Source organism: Bufo gargarizans, chromosome 2 (assembly GCF_014858855.1).
Source record: "Bufo gargarizans isolate SCDJY-AF-19 chromosome 2, ASM1485885v1, whole genome shotgun sequence".
Taxonomy (NCBI): Eukaryota; Metazoa; Chordata; class Amphibia; order Anura; family Bufonidae; genus Bufo; species Bufo gargarizans.
In genome coordinates, this window is record NC_058081.1 from 644,459,765 (window position 1) to 644,477,994 (window position 18,230).

At 42.7% G+C, this 18,230-nt stretch overlaps 1 protein-coding gene across 1 annotated transcript in view; it reads right to left on the reverse strand.

Annotated features, from left to right (window-relative positions):
• Positions 1-11,471, reverse strand: part of LOC122928884 (PR domain zinc finger protein 2-like) — a 207,841-nt gene extending 196,370 nt beyond the window's left edge. The window contains 1 exon segment of the mRNA XM_044282179.1: positions 11,409-11,471. The gene's annotated coding sequence lies outside the window, so the exon portion shown is untranslated.
• Between the last annotated feature and the right edge of the window lie 6,759 nt (positions 11,472-18,230).

Genomic DNA, 18,230 nt, shown 5'->3' on the forward strand with positions numbered 1-18,230 from the left:
TCCTGCAGAAGTGGCAGCTGCAAATACAGTGGAGGAGTTTAAGCATGCATGGGATAGGCATAAGGCCATCCTTCATATAAGATAGGGCCAGGGGCTATTCATAGTATTCAGTATATTGGGCAGACTAGATGGGCCAAATGGTTCTTATCTGCCGACACATTCTAGGTTTCTATGTATGGTCCAAACAGTGGACTCACCACAAATCTTGACAATTACTTCCCATTCCCAGTGTAGAATTGGCTGCACATATGCAATGACTCTCTATAAAAGTTGGATATAGATGCCAACAGTCCAGAATTTTCAGAGACTTTCCTTAAGAGTACATTCACACGACAGTGCCATATTTTGCGGAAACAGCCCTATCCTTGTCTGTAATGCCAACAATAATAGGACATGTTTTTCGGAACGGCCATACGAACATGGACTGCACATGGAGTCATTTCCGTTTTTTGCAGCCCCACTCAAGTGAATGGTTCTGCATATGGGCCAAACAGAAAACCGGAACAGACCATCCATAAGTCGGCATTCCCAAGGCAGGGCTTACATGCCCAGATTTTACCATCCACAATCTTGGCAAGTACAGTGGGGATAACACTTTTTGAACGTGATCTGCTTTTTTTTGGCTGCAGCTTTCCACAACCAAGAGGAGAAATAAAAAAAAAGCAACAAAAACACACCAAGGCTTCAACATGCGAAACCAGCCTAAGGCCTTGTTCACATTTCCGTGTCTGTTTGAGGTTCGTGAAAAAAATAAAAATAAAAAAAATCAGTCCACTTTTCATCTGTGAAGATGTATGCAAACGATCCGTCTTTGGTCCATGTTTTAGTTTTTCACCCTCCGTGTGTCATGCATAGGGTTGTTGCGGGTATCGAAATTTCGATACCCAATCGATACTTTTGTCCCGGTATCGATACGATACCGGGATTTCCGTTTTTCGATACTGGGCTGCGCTTCTGCGCAGTCTAGTATCTCTGAACATGAGCGCGCTGCTATCGGCGCGCTCATGTTCTCTCAGCAGCACGGGGAGAAGGAAGCTGTCCTCCCTCCCCCTGTGCTGCTGCCGCTGCCACCAATGAGAAGAGAGGGGGGGAGGAGGGGCGGGCGCACTGCGCCACCAATGAGGATAGAGGGGCTGAGGAGGGGCGGGCGCACTGCGCTACCAAATAGGACTATTCCCATTTCCCACAGAGCGGCGCCCAGCGATGCCCCAGCACTCACCATTAGTCCTGGGCGCCGCTCCGTTCGCCCGCAGTGCCCCATTACTGTCTCCTCTCCTGCTCCACATGCTGCTCATTACTATCGGAGCGATGGGAGGAGACTAACTGGCCAAAAAGGATTACCAGATTGGCTCAACAGCCACCAGCAAACCAGTGAAAGACACAACAAATATTCTCATGATTGAGGATGAACTGCCCTTGGTGGAAACCTCCTTTTAGTTTTGCATAGTATACAGGACCCTTTAATAAAACAAACCAACTTGTATTAACTGTCCATTTTCAAGACTCCTCTATGTTCTTCTCAGGCTCTATGCATGTTACACGTCTGACATGGTTTAGATCTCTTTATATGTGCCATTTAATATGGTTTCGGTCTATAATCCTGTTACCACACGCTCACTTTGATCTCGATTAAGATTGTCGTGCATTGACATCTCCCCACAATGGCTGGAACCCTCATTTAAATCAGATACAAAATCTAGAAAAGAATGCCATAAATAAAATCAAGAATTAACTTTGATTTTGTACGTTCCTGAAACAAAAAGTTGTGTATGAATCTCACAGAGAGACAGAGTTACTCACCTATGTCCATTCTAGTAGATCGAAAGTGGTGGAATCTACCTAAAGTGGTGGATCATGTCTGTGGAGACCACAAGGGACTCTCTACCACCAAAGGAAGACATAAATATTAAAAACTGCATGTGGTAGGTGGGGGTCTTGTTGGACGGCCCAGGAGGAGCGAGTGGAGGATGGGATTTGTGGATTTGGCTGCCTATGGCTATGCAGTGACTGGAGGACACACCCTTTCTTACCTCGGGCATGCCCTGGTATTGGGGCTCCTGCCTAGTGTCGGTTGGGGTGGCGTTGATGTTGGAGGATTGCCTGGGTGCACGGCAGGACCCATGGACAGTAAAGACAATGATCAGGCTAGATAGTTGTAATAAATAAAGTCTCTCTTTACCAAGTGGTCAATAGAGGGGTTGAGGTGCAAATAGTAACAAGGCACAGTTCCACAGCATATCACAGTGTAATATTCTCTCAATAGAAGAGTATCATCAGTAACAATGATGGTGGTTACAGTACTCCGCTTTCTCTCTAAACAACATTTTGAAGTCTCCCAGCAGAATCAAAGGCATGCAATAAGGTTCTTATTAAGTCCTCCTGCAGTTACCAGATCAAGCGGTTCAGAAATTTAGAAAATTGTGTCTGTCAAAGTATGGAGGTTGCCGCAACAATAATAATTCTATAGCAGCAAAGCCTTAAAAAGGACTGTCCAAGACACTTGCAGCAAGCCCCTGAGGAGAGGATGAGAGTGGTAGTGGCTCTGGGTGTAACGGCCAATTACAATGGCTGTCCTCACACCGTTGCTCCCTAGGGCCGTACACTAAAAGGAGGGCATATCTTCTCTTCCCTCGGGGGCACACTCTGGTTCTGGGGCTCTTGCTTGAGTTGGTAGTTGGAGTGCCCCTGATGTTAAGTGTTTGTATGGGTGCAAGACAGGGCGTCTGAAGTGCAATGGCCAGCATATGGTGTAAGAGTCAGAACACCCAAGATAGAGGTAGAAAACTAAACGTCTATCTTTACTCAAGTTCAAAACAGGAGTTGTAGTGCATTCAATTATAGCAGACAGTTACAACTGTACACAGTGCCATTCTCTCCCAGATAGTGATGTAACGATTTAGGCATGGATGGTAGTTACGGCCCGGTAGTTACGGCCCTCTTCCCTCTCTAGCCTGCCTAGGTCTCTTCCAGTAGAATCTATGGTTCAATACTCTTGCGGTGGTGGCTTTAATGTTCACTGTGGAACACAGGGTTTTGAAGGCATGAGACGTGTCCAAGTGTCTTAACAGTGTCCCTCACAGCAGGCTTATCAGCTTTTGGTAGTAGGTTACCATACTGACTCCAATGCTCAGCCAAATTCTAAGTCCTCCAATTCCCTCCTCTGTCTTTCTCCTTTTGTAGACCATGCAGAGATTGTGGGTCTCTGTAGCTTGAGGCCTAAGAAAGAGGAGCATAGAGGACTGCTTCATCCCTCTCTAGTCTACTCTAGTCTAGACTGAGCAACTGAGCTGGGGGCGGATCCTGGATCCTCACCCAACCTCTTGCAAGGACTATATACAGTTATACAGGATGCAATACATTACATTACATCACATGACAATACATTAAATAACAAACCATTTGCAGTTGCCCCCAGCTCTGGGGCACTGCACACTTACCCTCACCCACTCATTAGAAATGGCTCATAGTGGTATAAAAATATAAATCTAAAGGATACTCACCCACATCAACCCTCCATACCAAATCCTTACCAGGTTACCGCTGGTTTCTACCACCTAGTCTTGGCTTGCCACACAAGAAATGCCTAGAGATGCCTGCTCAGCCGTTCACTGGCTTAGGTGGCTCACTGAGCAGAAATCTCTAGGACTTTCCTGTGTGCTGAGGAAGTAGAGACAAGCAGGGACTTGGTTAGTGATAGAATGGAAGCGATGGGGAATTGGTGAGGATGAGTATTAATTCATTATTTATTTTTTTTAGAACAAAATAATTTTCCCCCTGGACAACCCCTTTAGTCCCCAGAAGCTCAAGTGTGAACTGGATTTACTAACCATTTGTTCCTTGAAATGTAGTATCTAGATAATGCCTTATTTTCTATAGCGAAACATATAAAAGTCCCCCAAAAATTGCTCAGTAGTTGTTAATTTTTTTGCTTGATACTGGTATTTTTTTGTGCTCATTTTTCATCTTTTCACTTTAGTGTTCCTTTATTGGGAGATATTGAGGAACCAATTACTGTAGAGATGAGTAGAACCTGGAAAAGTACCAGGAATCACACCTTTATGTTTACTCATTGATGGGCAGCTCCCTGAAGCAGATGTCAAGTAACACAAGAGAGACCGTCTGCTCCTTCACACTCTCCCTCCCACAAGTCACAGGAGGATATTATTGACTATGGAGACGGCTCAGACAAAAACAGCAACAGTAGCTTCAAAGGAAATCAAAGCAAAAATCATCCTGTAAAAAGTGAAGCGCAGCAAAGACGGGGTTAAATATTACACTTACAATGTTGTTTACATTTATTTCAAGTTGTTATAAATTAGATTTTTTTAAATAATTAAAATTCCCATAATACGTATGACATTCCGAGAAATCTATAGATACATCCGCCACACATTTTACTTAAGCCTCATTCACACGTCCATGTCCGTGCTCAAATCCGTGAGCAGGTGGTCAGTGATGCATCCGTGAAGGATCCGTGTTGGGTCCGTGTGTCCGTTTTTTGCTGTCTGTGCTGCATCAGTGTTTTACTGACACTGAACAGCTAAAAAATTTTTTTTAAAGCATCTCTTCTTAATGATCCGTGAAACACGGATGCAACATGGATGGCATCCATGGTTTTCATGGACCCATAGACTATAATGGAAGTGATGGATCCATGAACACGGGCAAAATAGAGCATGCATCCGTGCTAAAAACATGGGCAAACGGACCGTGCTAAATCACTGATATCTGAATACACACATTAAAATGAATGGGGACGTGTGCTGGAGAACACGTACATCACATGTCCGTGAAACACTGACGTGTAAATGAGGCTTTACTTTCATTTTTCATTCTACTTTAATAATTTTTCTTTATAATGCAGCTGGCCTCAGACAGGAAGATTGTAATCCCCCCTCCCAAATTTAACGAGCTTTCATCAAAACGACTGATCAAATGACCTTCGCCACAGAAAATCATTTGCATCCTGGGAAATATGATTTATTTGCATCGCCGTGCGATTCAGATGACAGTGATGTAAATGCTACAATTACCAGTTACAGCCAAGAACATTTTACAAGCAGCTCAGAGAAGTGTCCCGACAGGTTTTTAAAGCTACCTTTTGGTCAGTTCACATGAGCGCGTTCAGTCCACATTTCCCAGACCGAACAATGCTCCTCTGACCGGAACTCACAGCATCATAATGATTTATTACTAAAAGAGACATGTCAGGAGGTGACAGGTCGGGTACAACACAAAGACGACTCAAAGCAATCAGCAATCCTTAGGACTCTTTCACGTGGGCGATATGGATTGTGAGACTTGCAGGGTGGATACAAATCTATGATTAAAAAAAATAAAATATATAGGATTTTTTTATATAAAATGCTTTTTGAGGAAGATATATTACCATCCAAAGGTTATTCCATCATGGAATATAGATTAGTTTTTTTAATTATGTGGAATAAGGCTGTATATGTTTATTTTTTTTGGTAAATAAATTCCATTAATCCATTTACAATGTCATGCTCTTCCAAAGGTTTTTGTAAGATTATTGGGCAGTTTCTCTGCCTACAAGATATTATCACAGATGCTTGGTTTACTTTTGCAGTTCTCTAAACTGAATTTGACTCAGCAGAGATCACAGGCCTCTTCTTCACAGCAAAAATGTTATAACATGAACAGAGTTGAGAAAAAGACCTTAATCCTAACTTCTACAAACCTATGAATGCAGAATCAACCTAATCAAACTAATATAAAAAGTTGTGAAAAATCTTCATCTACTTGCATATTATAAGTTATACCAGCAAGAATTAGTCTTTATGTAGAAAACTATGATTTAAATCAAGCCTTACTGACTAGTGATTTAAATCGTGATTTAAATCTGTTTAATTTAAATCAAATCCATTTATGATGGTTTTGCAGGCAAGTTCAATCAGTTTTTTCTTCAGTGTTTGTATTTTTCCCATCCAGATTTTATGTGTTTTTCATGCGCGTGAAGAAAAACGGAAGACTAACAATCTATATCTCCTAGAAACCACCCATGAAAAACCCATTGCACCTGGATGCCTTCTGTTTTTTCACACAAGCCCTATTCACTTTTATGGGGCCAGAGCTGCTTGAAAAACGCAAAATATAGAACATGCTGCAATTTTTCCTTAACGCGTAAAAACTGATGCTCATGTACACAGATCCATATAAATGAATGGGTCAGGATTCTGTATGGATGCTTTGTGTTCACAACACATTGCACCCGTACCAAAAAAATAAAAATCACTCATGTGAAAGAGCCCTTCAGCTTAAATGGAACCTGTCACCTCTGAAAACCATCCCAAGTCGCCAGCAGTAGCCAGCAGCGTGTTTCCGACTGTGGTATGTTTTGCGGTCCGCAAATCGCGGATCCGCAAAACACGGATGGCGTCCGTGCGCGTTTTGCAATTTGCGGAACGGCACTGACAGCCTTCAATATAATGCCTATTCTTGTCCGCAAAGCGCGGACAAGAATAGGACATGTTATATTTTTTTTGCGGGGCCACGGAACGGAGCAACGGATGCGGACAGCACACTGAGTGCTGTCCGCATCTTTTGCGGCCCCATTGAAGTGAATGGGTCCGCATCCGAGCCGCCATAACGGCGTCTCGAAAGCGGACCAAAACAACGGCCGTGTGCATGAGGCCTAAGTCATCAATGTCAGATCGGATCAACTGTATTAAGAGAAATGCCTTCTCTTCATACAGCGCACGTTCTATCTCCTGTCTCTCATTCCTGCTTGCCATAGACATAGCAGCGAGCAGGAAGAGAGACGGGAGACGGTGCATGCCTTCTCTTCATACAGCTGATCGGTGGGGGTCCGAAACTCCGGATAGGCCATTAATATTAAAAGACTGGAAAACCCCTTTAATCTCCTCTCAAACAATGTGTTTCCCACAGTTTTTTATGGCATTTTTCACTTATAGAGGATAGGTCATCAATATTAACAGCCTGGAAAACACCTTTAAATAAAAAAAATAAAAAGATTTTGCTCATTGGTAAATGGCCCATCCAGTAAAAGAACACTAGAAGTGAGAGAGAGAATAAATAAAAAAACAATACCAGGTATGTAACACCAAAATGTAGACACATGAATTCAAGAGAAAGATTCTTCGGTTTTGCCAGATCTAACAGAAAGTCTATGTGATTTGCACTCCAATCTGAAAAGCCATGCGGAGCCAAAAGCCAAGAGCACTCAGAGCAGCAGTTCTGTCCCTTTGTGTTTTTTTTTTTTTTTTTTTTTATATAAAGGTTTAGTTACAGGTTAATTGCAGGATATCCCTTTTAACGTACAGAAGTAAAGTAAAGAAGCAGGTAAGTACGGTAAGCTTCCTTCACAGGTCTGCCCCCAAAGCAGCTGGGGATTCAAGGAAAAGGAGACAGGGCTTAAGATTCACCATTTGGTTCCAAAATTGCATCACAATTCTGCCATAAAAATCTGTCTCAAAGTAAGCCAACCAATAGTCGGTATAGAGTCCGAGAAAAGTGTCCGTCCCTGCACCAGATTCATCATCCAGCCTGAGCCCTAGTGACATATCTGGTGCAGGTCTAGACAGAAGGTCTAAGGCTGGGTTCAGACCTGACCGTTTTACAGTGCGTTCCTACGCGCTGTAAAACGCTCAACAGGCAAGAATGGGAATGGTTCTCACCTGAGCGTTTTACAGCGCCTACGATCGCGCTGTAAAACGCCCGACGCCCCAAGAAGTACAGGAGCTTCTTTGGGGCGTCTTGTCGCGCGTTCCCGTACATAGACTTCAGTGGGAACGCGCGACAATGGGCGTTCGCTTGTCTCTGTATGCGCGATTGCAAACGCCCGTACAATCGCGCATACAGAGCGTACATTCAGTACGCTCAGGTCTGAACCCAGCCTTAGCCTGCTCCACCTTTAGGATAAGCAGATCTTGGTTAATGTATTCATAGATGTTAAGATCTTTAAAGACAATAGATGAACTATCCTCAGCCCAAAATCACATCAATCATTAGAGGTGACATGATGAGGGGCAGCTCTCTGGCTAAGGAGAACTGTCAGGTGTAATTTTGGGGGGATACTTTTTTCTCCTCATTCTTCTACTCTACGTACAGATCCTATCATGTTAGGGTAGGCTCAGAATGGCTTTTGATTCAGAATCCATGTTCTTTAAGCCCCAATCTCATTTTAGTGTGCTTACAAAAAAGGGTGTTAATGAACTCACCAAAGGTTAAAAGGGATGTTTCATGAAGAAAACCCATTTTCATATGCCCCAGTGACATACAGATGTCATAGAGAGGGTCCCTTAGAGACGCAGCTTCCCCTCTCAGTAACAGGGGATCATTGGGGAGTGTAGAAACCAGAACTCATGGTGATCTGTTGATTGCTAGGGACAGCCTCATTTTTTAGGCTTGCATGGTTTATCTTTTGACAAATTGATACACATGTGCATCTCTGTGGATCCCAACCAAATAACATCAGAACAACCCATCCTAAGTGAAAAAAGGTTGAGGAAATCTAAGAGCTTGTGTACATTGCTCATACAGTATTACAGCACAATAGGGCTGTCATAGGAAGCCCCAGAGCGGTCGGCTGTACTTGTCTGTGTCCATGATTCCATATGCAGGTTTATGGATAAACGACTCTGTACCTGTATATGTCTCTGCAGCTCACAGAGGACCAAGGAGACATATAACCTATAGGTTAGTATACTAACAAGTTATTATTTTAGGATTTGGGGAAGAATGCCTCTTTAAACCCATTAGGCTACTTTCACACTAGCGTTTTGCTGGATCTGGCAGGGTTTAGCAAAAACGCTTCTGTCTGCATCCGTTATGAACGGATCCGGTTGTATTATCTGTAACATAGCCAAGACGGATCCGTCATAAACTCCAATGAAATTAAATGGGGACGGATCCGTTTTCTATTGTGTCAGAGAAAACGGATCCGTCCCCCATTGACTTGCATTGTGGGTCATGCGCCTGCTCCGTTCAACATAATCCTTGCGCCTGCTTACTCCTTTACCCACTAGGGCAGAGGCAGCAGAGCGTTTAATGCGCATGCGCCGGCCCGTACCTCCCAATCTAGCCGGCGGAAGTAAACTTCCGCAAGATCGGGATGTGCGGGCCGGCGCATGCACAATAAACGCTCTGCTGCCTCTGCCCATAGTGGGTAATGGAGTGCGCAGGAGCAAGGATTATGTTGAACGGCGCAGGCGCCAGATTTGTCAATGACGGGAGGATGGAATCTAAAGAACCTAGGGTGGGCCAGAGGGGTGAAAGGGGAGGGGTTTGATTTGAACATGGGCACTGGCCGCATAAACACCGCCCCTGGGCACCTTCAGAACCTAATTAGCATATGGAATAAAAGTGTTTTTAAGAGAAAATAGGTGATGGACAGCAATATGAAAAGGTAAGATTATAATATGGGTAATGTAATGGATATCATCATGTTTGTGGTGTATAATGGTCATTTTAGGTGAAAGACTCCCTTTAAAGGAGACACCCCACATCTCCGCTGATCAGGTGTCCGTGAATAGCTGCAGCGCTGGAAACAGGGTCCAGAACTACACAGCTCGGCCCACTGTCTACTGGTTGGGGTTTGTTACTGCAGTGCCGCTCCCATTCACTACACAATGGAGCTACCACCGGACAGCTGATGGGTGGGGGTGCAGGGTGTCGAACCCCCACCAATCTGATATTAATAACCTATCCTGGGGACAGGTCTTCAACTGTTCTATCCTGGAGAACCTTCTTAGCCATATCAATCAAAATAACAGACAATGAAGCATGCGCTATTCACTACAGGCCTGGTGACAATGTGGTTAGAAAACAGACTTTGGTATAACAGTCTACAGTTCACCACATTCCTTCCTTCCTGTAAGATACCTGCTGCATCTGCTGAACCAGCCGTGACGGCAAACAATAAGACTTGGGCTCTAACACAGCAGCCGCAAAACTGACACATTTTATGCAATTTTTTATTTTATTTTTTCCATTTTTACTTACATTGTAAATTTGTACAAACCACTCATTTTTATTAAGAAAAATAAAATAAGATAAAAATCGCCGCAAGCCAGTCACGAGTTCCTACTGCAATAGGTATCTCTGAATTTGTATTCTGAGACAGAAGACAGGAATATGACATGGGGCCTTTGTCAAGTAGAATTATTAAAATTCTGCTGTGCCCCATTGTCTAGCCCAGACATTCAAGGACCTCCTGCCGCTGCCGCGCTTCAGGACGAGAAAAGTACTTAAAGATGCATTCACACAGTTCACGCCCACACTAAATACACAGCTGAACATTTCGCACATTTTCCATTCAGCAGAGATAACCGAACGACGCACGGTTTTCTTTACAACGCAAACACCATCATTACAGTAGAGACCTATGGAATATCGCAGCTTACACAATGATCCGCTATGGGACGGAAAATTTTATGACAGAAACCGGAAATTCATGCGTAATCAATTAATAAATTGTTTTCCCGTGCCCTCCTATAACGCGACATAAATTAGATGTTATTTTATTTGGCAAGTATCCGGCAAGTGTTTAAATAAAAGCATACACTGCCACATTTTATTCTAAAAAAATAAATAAATAAAAATTATAATATATTATATAATACATTTTATTTACAAAAATAATAATAATTCTATAGAAAGACATAAAAAATAAAGGCTATCCTTTTTTATTTCACTTTTATAGAATTTTTTTAAATTAAATGTAATATACTGAAACAAAAGAACAATATTCAGATTTCCTTCTGCTGAATAAAAACATTAAACAAGCAAAAAAAAAAATATATTATATACAGCAAATATTATAGACAGCAAGAATGCCTTTTATAAAAATAAAAAAAAAAAGGTGTGTCTGTCACAGGGCTGCCGGTCTACTCAAAGGGCTCCTCAGAATTTTTACGATTATTTAAGGTTCTAATAAAGGCCGCACAGTATGAACAGCGACCTGTTAAAAGCAACACTAGACACAGAAATAAATACAACTTAAATATGTATAAAGTGCAGCATTTCCTGGGTCTCCTCCACACATCAAACAGAAATACTGTAATACTGCAGAAATATTTTGCACAAAGAGGTATAATTTCTTTCTTTTTTTTTTTTTGGGATGAGAAAAAAAACCTGTAGTAAGACCTGTCTGCGAAGTGTTGGGAAGCCTGAACAAAGCCCCAGCCCCCCCACATTGTCACCTATGGGTGCCCTGCACGAGCCAGGGCAGGAACTACAATAAAAGTCATGTCCACAGCATCTGGGGAGGGAGGTGGACGTGCAGGAATAGTGACTGCACAGCCCCCTAATCCCTGCTGCCGATGGTGGACAACTTCCTGGGGTCCCTGTGGGGGGTCCTCCCCCTTCCTGTGCAGAGGACCCCCCCATCACCTGGGAGGGAGAGGAGCAGGACTCGGGGCACCTACCTGTCCCGGGCTCGGTCCCCAGCAGCTTGCAGGAGGCTTCCATTGAGCAGAGCTGCCTCTATTCTCCTCAGCACACAGGCCTGCAGACTGAATAGTACTCCCAGCATGCTCAGCTTCAGCACCAGCTGGGGCTCATCTTAAAGGGGCTATGTCTATTTACTGTGTTCAACGGGAAACCAGTGCTGTGTGGAGAAAGTGGACAGGATTCACCCGTTTCCCAGAAATGGCAAGTGGGTTATGACTGAGGGCACATCTGCTGGCAGCATCGCCTGCATTATGTAAGCTGGTAGTCCTGGCAGAGACATTATCATCCACCCAGCTTTCCCAGGCTTCTGAATGACACATCTGCCTAGTCATGTAATAATGTGGGTGTAGCTATGCATCACTCTTTTTGGGGGAGATTTAGCAAAACTGGTGTAATGGAAAACTGGCTTAGTTGCCCATAGCAACCAGTCAGATTCCACCTTTCATTTTCCAAAGGAGCTGTGAAAAATGAAAGGTGGAATCTGATTGGTTGTTATGGGCAACTAAGCCAGTTCTACTTTACATCAGTTTTGATAAATCTACGCCTTTATATCTGGCAGATTTGCCTAAGGGCTCATTCACACGACGACCTTCTCCATGACAGAAATGCCTATTCTTGTCCACAAGTGCAGGCAAGAGTAGGACCTGTTTTATCCGTTTTACAGGGCCACGGAACGGACCTACAGATGCGGACGGCACACTATCCGCATCTTTTGCTGTCTGTATCCAATATGCTAAATTGCGGAATGAATGCGGACAGAAAAATACGGTAAATGGGACCTTAGGGCTCTTTCACACATCCATATCCGTTTTTGTGGACCGTAAAACACGGATACCGGCCGTGTGCGGAATGCAATATCCTTCTCTATGATAGAAATGCCTATTCTTGTCCGCAAATACGGGTATGAATAGGACTTTTTTTGCGGGACAACAGAACGGACATACGGATGCAGACAGCACACGGTGTGTTGTCCGCATCTTTTGCGGACTGATTGATATGAATGGGTCCGCATCTGATACGTAAAACTGCAGAACAGATGCAGACAGAAAAATACAGTCGTGTGAATGGGCCCTTAGGCTGGTTTCACAAATGACTTCTGCAGCAAAAACGGTGCCAAAACGTGTTACATGCATTTTTTATGGTACAAAAGCCTTTGAATTTCACCCAATGGGTAAAAGCTGCAGGTGAAATTGACCTGCTGTGGATTTCAAATCCGCAATGGTGCACCCTTTCCTCTACGTATTCCCCCCCCCAATTTGTGGATGAGAATTCAGAAATTCATCCGCTTTGCTGGTACTGTACAACGCCGCAGATTTGCCAAACAAAAAATCGTAACAATAAATCTGCAGCTAATCAGTCATGTGAACCCAACCTGAGGATCCTTACACATATCCGTTTTGCACTGGTAATTTGATTACCAATAAAAAATTTAAAAAAGTCAGAATAATTGTAAATTTTTTTATTTTTTTTTAGGGGGAGGGGGGTTGCACCTGCAGATTTGCTGCATCTTTCTGCCATTTTTTATTTGCAAATTTTTATTTTTATTCATATTTTTTCCCCTACAGAGAAGTTGATGGGAAAACACCAGAAAAACATCAAGAGCTCCAGCATGCGGCATTTCTGAAGCAAAGCTAGAAAGACAAAAAACACCTTATGAATAAAAATGTCAGAAACAAAAAAGCCATTGACCATTGACCTTTCCATTTGTGAGATCCGTTCAGGGCTCTCACAACGGTCCAAAACGGATCAGTTTTGCCTTAATGCATTCTGAATGGAAAAGGATCCGCTCAGAATGCATCAGTTTGCCTCTGCTCAGTCACCATTCCGCTCTGGAGGCGGACGCTGCTTGCAGTGTTTTGCTGTCCGTCTGACGAAGCAGAGCCAAACGGATCCGTCCTGGCAATGTAAGGCAATGGGGACGGATCCATTTTCTCTGACACAATATGGCATAATAGAAAACGGATCCGTCCCCTATTGACTTTCAATGGTGTTCAAGACGGATCCGTCATGGCTATAGAAGACATAATACAACCGGATCCGTTCATGACAGATGTGTGCGGTTGTATTAATGTAACAAAAGAGTTTTTGCAGATCCATGACGGATCCGCAAAAAAACGCTAGTGTGAAAGTAGTCTAACACCTGAAGCTGGCGTTTTTAACAGCAAAACAAAGTTGCAAAAAATGCCACAAAAGTGCAGAAGATACCAATATAAAACTAGATGGTGTCGTTTCTTAACCACTTCAGCCCCGCTAGCTGAAACCCCCTTAATGACCAGGCCACTTTTTACACTTCTGCACTACACTACTTTCACTGTTTATTGCTCGGTCATGCAACTTACCACCCAAATGAATTTTACCTCCTTTTCTTCTCACTAATAGAGCTTTCATTTGGTGGTATTTCATTGTTGCTGACATTTTTACTTTTTTTGTTATTAAATCGAAATTTAACGATTTTTTTGCAAAAAAATGACATTTTTCACTTTCAGTTGTAAAATTTTGCAAAAAAAACGACATCCATATATAAATTTTTCGCTAAATTTATTGTTCTACATGTCTTTGATAAAAAAAAAATGTTTGGGTCAAAAAAAATGGTTTCGGTAAAAGTTATAGCGTTTACAAACTATGGTACAAAAAGTGTGACTTTCCGCTTTTTGAAGCAGCTCTGACTTTCTGAGCACCTGTCATGTTTCCTGAGGTTCTACAATGCCCAAACAGTAGAAAAAAAACACAAATAACCCCATTTCGGAAAGAAGACACCCTAAGGTATTCACTGATGGGCATAGTGAGTTCATAGAACTTTTTATTTTTTGTCACAAGTTAGCGGAAAATGATGATTTTTTATTTATTTATTTTTTTCTTACAAAGTCTCATATTCCACTAACTTGTGACAAAAAATAAAAACTTCCATGAACTCACTATGCCCATCACAAAATACCTTGGGGTGTCTTCTTTCCAAAATGGGGTCACTTGTGGGGTAGTTATACTGCCCTGGCATTCTAGGGGCCCAGATGCGTGAGAAGAAGTTTGCAATCAAAATCTGTAAAAAATTACCGGTGAAATCCTAAAGGTGCTCTTTGGAATGTGTGCCCCTTTGCCCACCTAGGCTGCAGAAAAGTGTCACACATCTGGTATCGCCGTACTCAGGAGAAGTTGGGGAATGTGTTTTGGGGTGTCATTTTACATATACCCATGCTGGGTGAGAGAAATATCTTGGCAAAAGACAACTTTTCCCATTTTTTTATACAAAGTTGGCATTTGACCAAGATATTTATCTCACCCAGCATGGGTATATGTAAAATGACACCCCAAAACACATTCCCCAACTTCTCCTGAGTACGGCGATACCAGATGTGTGACACTTTTCTGCAGCCTAGGTGGGAAAAGGGGCACACATTCCAAAGAGCACCTTTAGGATTTCACCGGCCATTTTTTACAGATTTTGATTTTAAACTACTTCACACACATTAGGGCCCCTAAATTGCCAGGGCAGTATAACTACCCCACAAGTGACCCCATTTTGGAAAGAAGACACGCCAAGGTATTCCGTGAGGGGCATGGCGAGTTCATAGAATTTTTAATTTTTTGTCACAAGTTAGTGGAATATGAGACTTTGTTAGAAAAAAAAAATCATCATTTTCCGCTAACTTGTGACAAAAAAAAATAAATTCTAGAAACTCGCCATGCCCCTCACGAAATACCTTGGGGTGTCTTCTTTCCAAAATGTGGTCACTTGTGGGGTAGTTATACTGCCCTGGCATTCTAGGGGCCCTAATGTGTGCAAAGTAGTTTGAAATCAAAATGTGTAAAAAATGACCTGTGAAATCCTAAAGGTGCTCTTTGGAATGTGTGCCCCTTTGCCCACCTAGGCTGCAGAAAAGTGTCACACATCTGGTATCGCTGTACTCAGGAAAAGTTGGGGAATGTGTTTTGGGGTGTCATTTTACATATACCCATGCTGGGTGAGAGAAATATCTTGGCAAAAGACAACTTTTCCCATTTTTTTATACAAAGTTGGCATTTGACCAAGATATTTATCTCACCCAGCATGGGTATATGTAAAATGACACCCCAAAACACATTCCCCAACTTCTCCTGAGTACGGCGATACCAGATGTGTGACACTTTTTTGCAGCCTAGATGCGCAAAGCGGCCCAAATTCCTTTTAGGAGGGCATTTTTAGACATTTGGATCCCAGATTTCTTCTCACGCTTTCGGGCCCCTAAAATGCCAGGGCAGTATAAATACCCCACATGTGACCCCATTTTGGAAAGAAGACACCCCAAGGTATTCCGTGAGGGGCATGGCGAGTTCCTAGAATTTTTTTTTTTGGCACAAGTTAGCAGAAATTGATTTTTTTTGTATTTTCTCACAAAGTCTCCCTTTCCGCTCACTTGGGACAAAAATTTCAATCTTTCATGGACTCAATATGCCCCTCACGGAATACCTTGGGGTGTCTTCTTTCCGAAATGGGGTCACATGTGGGGTATTTATACTGCCCTGGCATTTTAGGGGCCCTAAAGCATGAGAAGAAGTCTGGAATATAAATGTCTAAAAAATTTTACGCATTTGGATTCCGTGAGGGGTATGGTGAGTTCATGTGAGATTTTATTTTTTGACACAAGTGAGTGGAATATGAGGCAAAAAAAATAAAAATAAACAATTTCCGCTAACTTGGGCCAAAAAAAATGTCTGAATGGAGCGTTACAGGGGGTGATCAATGACAGGGGGGTGATCAGGGAGTCTATATGGGTGATCACCCCCTGTCATTGATCACCCCACTGTAATATACTCCATTCAGACGTCCGTATGCGTTTTGCGGATCCGATCCATGTATCCGTGGATCCGTAAAAATCATACGGACGTCTGAATGGAGCCTTACAGGGGGGGTGATCAATGACAGGGGGGTGATCAATGACAGGGGGGTGATCAGGAAGTCTATATGGGTGATCACCCCCTTGTCATTGATCACCCCCCTGTAAGGCTCCATTCAGACGTCCGTATGTGTTTTGCGGATCCGATCCATGTATCCGTGGATCCGTAAAAATCATACGGACGTCTGAATGGAGCCTTACAGGGGGGTGATCAATGACAGGGAAGTGATCAGGAAGTCTATATGCGTGATCACCCCCTTGTCATTGATCACCCACCTGTAAGGCTCCATTTAGACGTCCGTATGTGTTTTGCGGATCCGATCCATGTATCCATGGATCCGTAAAAATCATACGGACGTCTGAATGGAGCCTTACAGGGGGGTGATCAATGACAGGGGGGTGATCAGGAAGTCTATATGGGTGATCAGGGAGTGTATATGAAGTGATCAGGGGTTCATAAGGGGTTAATAAGTGACAGGGGGGGTGTAGTGTAGTGTAGTGTAGTGGTGTTTGGTGCTACTTTACACAGCTACCTGTGTCCTCTGGTGGTCTATCCAAACAAAAGGGACCACCAGAGGACCAGGTAGCAGGTATATTAGACGCTTTTATCAAAACAGCGTCTAATATACCTGTTAGGGGTTAAAAAAAATCACATCTCCAGCCTGCCAGCGAACGATCGCCGCTGGCAGGCTGGAGATCCACTCTCTTACCTTCCGTTCCTGTGAACGCGCGCGCCTGTGTGCGCGCGTTCACAGGAAATCTCGCGTCTCGCGAGATGACGCGTATATGCGTCGTTGAGCGCACAGCTGCCACCTCCGGACCGCAGATCTGCGGTAGGCGGTCCGGAGGTGGTTAAGAAACTACAGGATGTTGGCTTGAAATCTGATTAGCTGTTTGTGGCTCCACCCACTTATATAATAATAAAAAAAGGGGGGGCGTAGAAGAAGAATAAAACGAAATAATAAGCTGAAACAATCGAAGAACAGTATGGTACAGGCTTTTTCAAGCCAACATAACTGTGTGAAAGTACCCCTAGGGTAACTGTACATGATGCACATTACCTATCTTTTTTTCCACACAGATTTTTGTCTGGAAAAACCACAACATAATACAGCAAAGCAAATGAGATTAGACAAATCTCGTGTTCACTTTGGGGGTTATTTATTATTTAACCCCTTCCGATTTTAAATTTTTGTTTTTTTGCTCCCTTCCTTCCCAGAGCCATTACTCTTTTATTTTTCTGTTCACATAGCCGTATGAGGGCTTTTTTTTTTCTTGCGGGACAAGTTTTGCTTTCTAATGCCATCATTTAATAAGGCATACCATGTAGTGGGAACCAGGAAAAAAAATTCCAAATGGGTTGGAATTTAAAAAACAAAACGCAATTCCATCACAGTTTTACGGGTTTTGTTTTCACTATGCAGTAAAATTTAACTATGCTCTTCATTCTCCAGTCAGTACAATTATGGAGAAACCACATATGTATAGTTTTTCTTGCATATTAATACTGAAAAAAAACCTTTTTTTAAAATGTTTTTTTTCTTGTCATCGCCACATTCTGACCCCCACAACTTTTTTTTATAGTTATGTCTGTCGAGATGTGTGAGGGCTCATTTTTGCAGGACAATCTGTAGTTTTTTTGATAATACTATTTTGGGTTTGTATAAATTTTTGATCACTATTTATTCAATTTTTTGGGGAGGTAAAGTAATGAAAAAATGTCTATTTACACCATTTACCATATGAGATACATGTTTTAATATTTTAAAAGTATGGGCATTTTTGCAAGTATTTCGATTTTAGGGAAAGGAGGGTGTTAGTCTATATATATTAGAATCAGGGCAGCACTCCTAGTATCAAGCCGATGGGTGCCAGCGGTGAAAACACCTTACCAAGGTGTATAATGTAGAACAAGAAAAGACACCG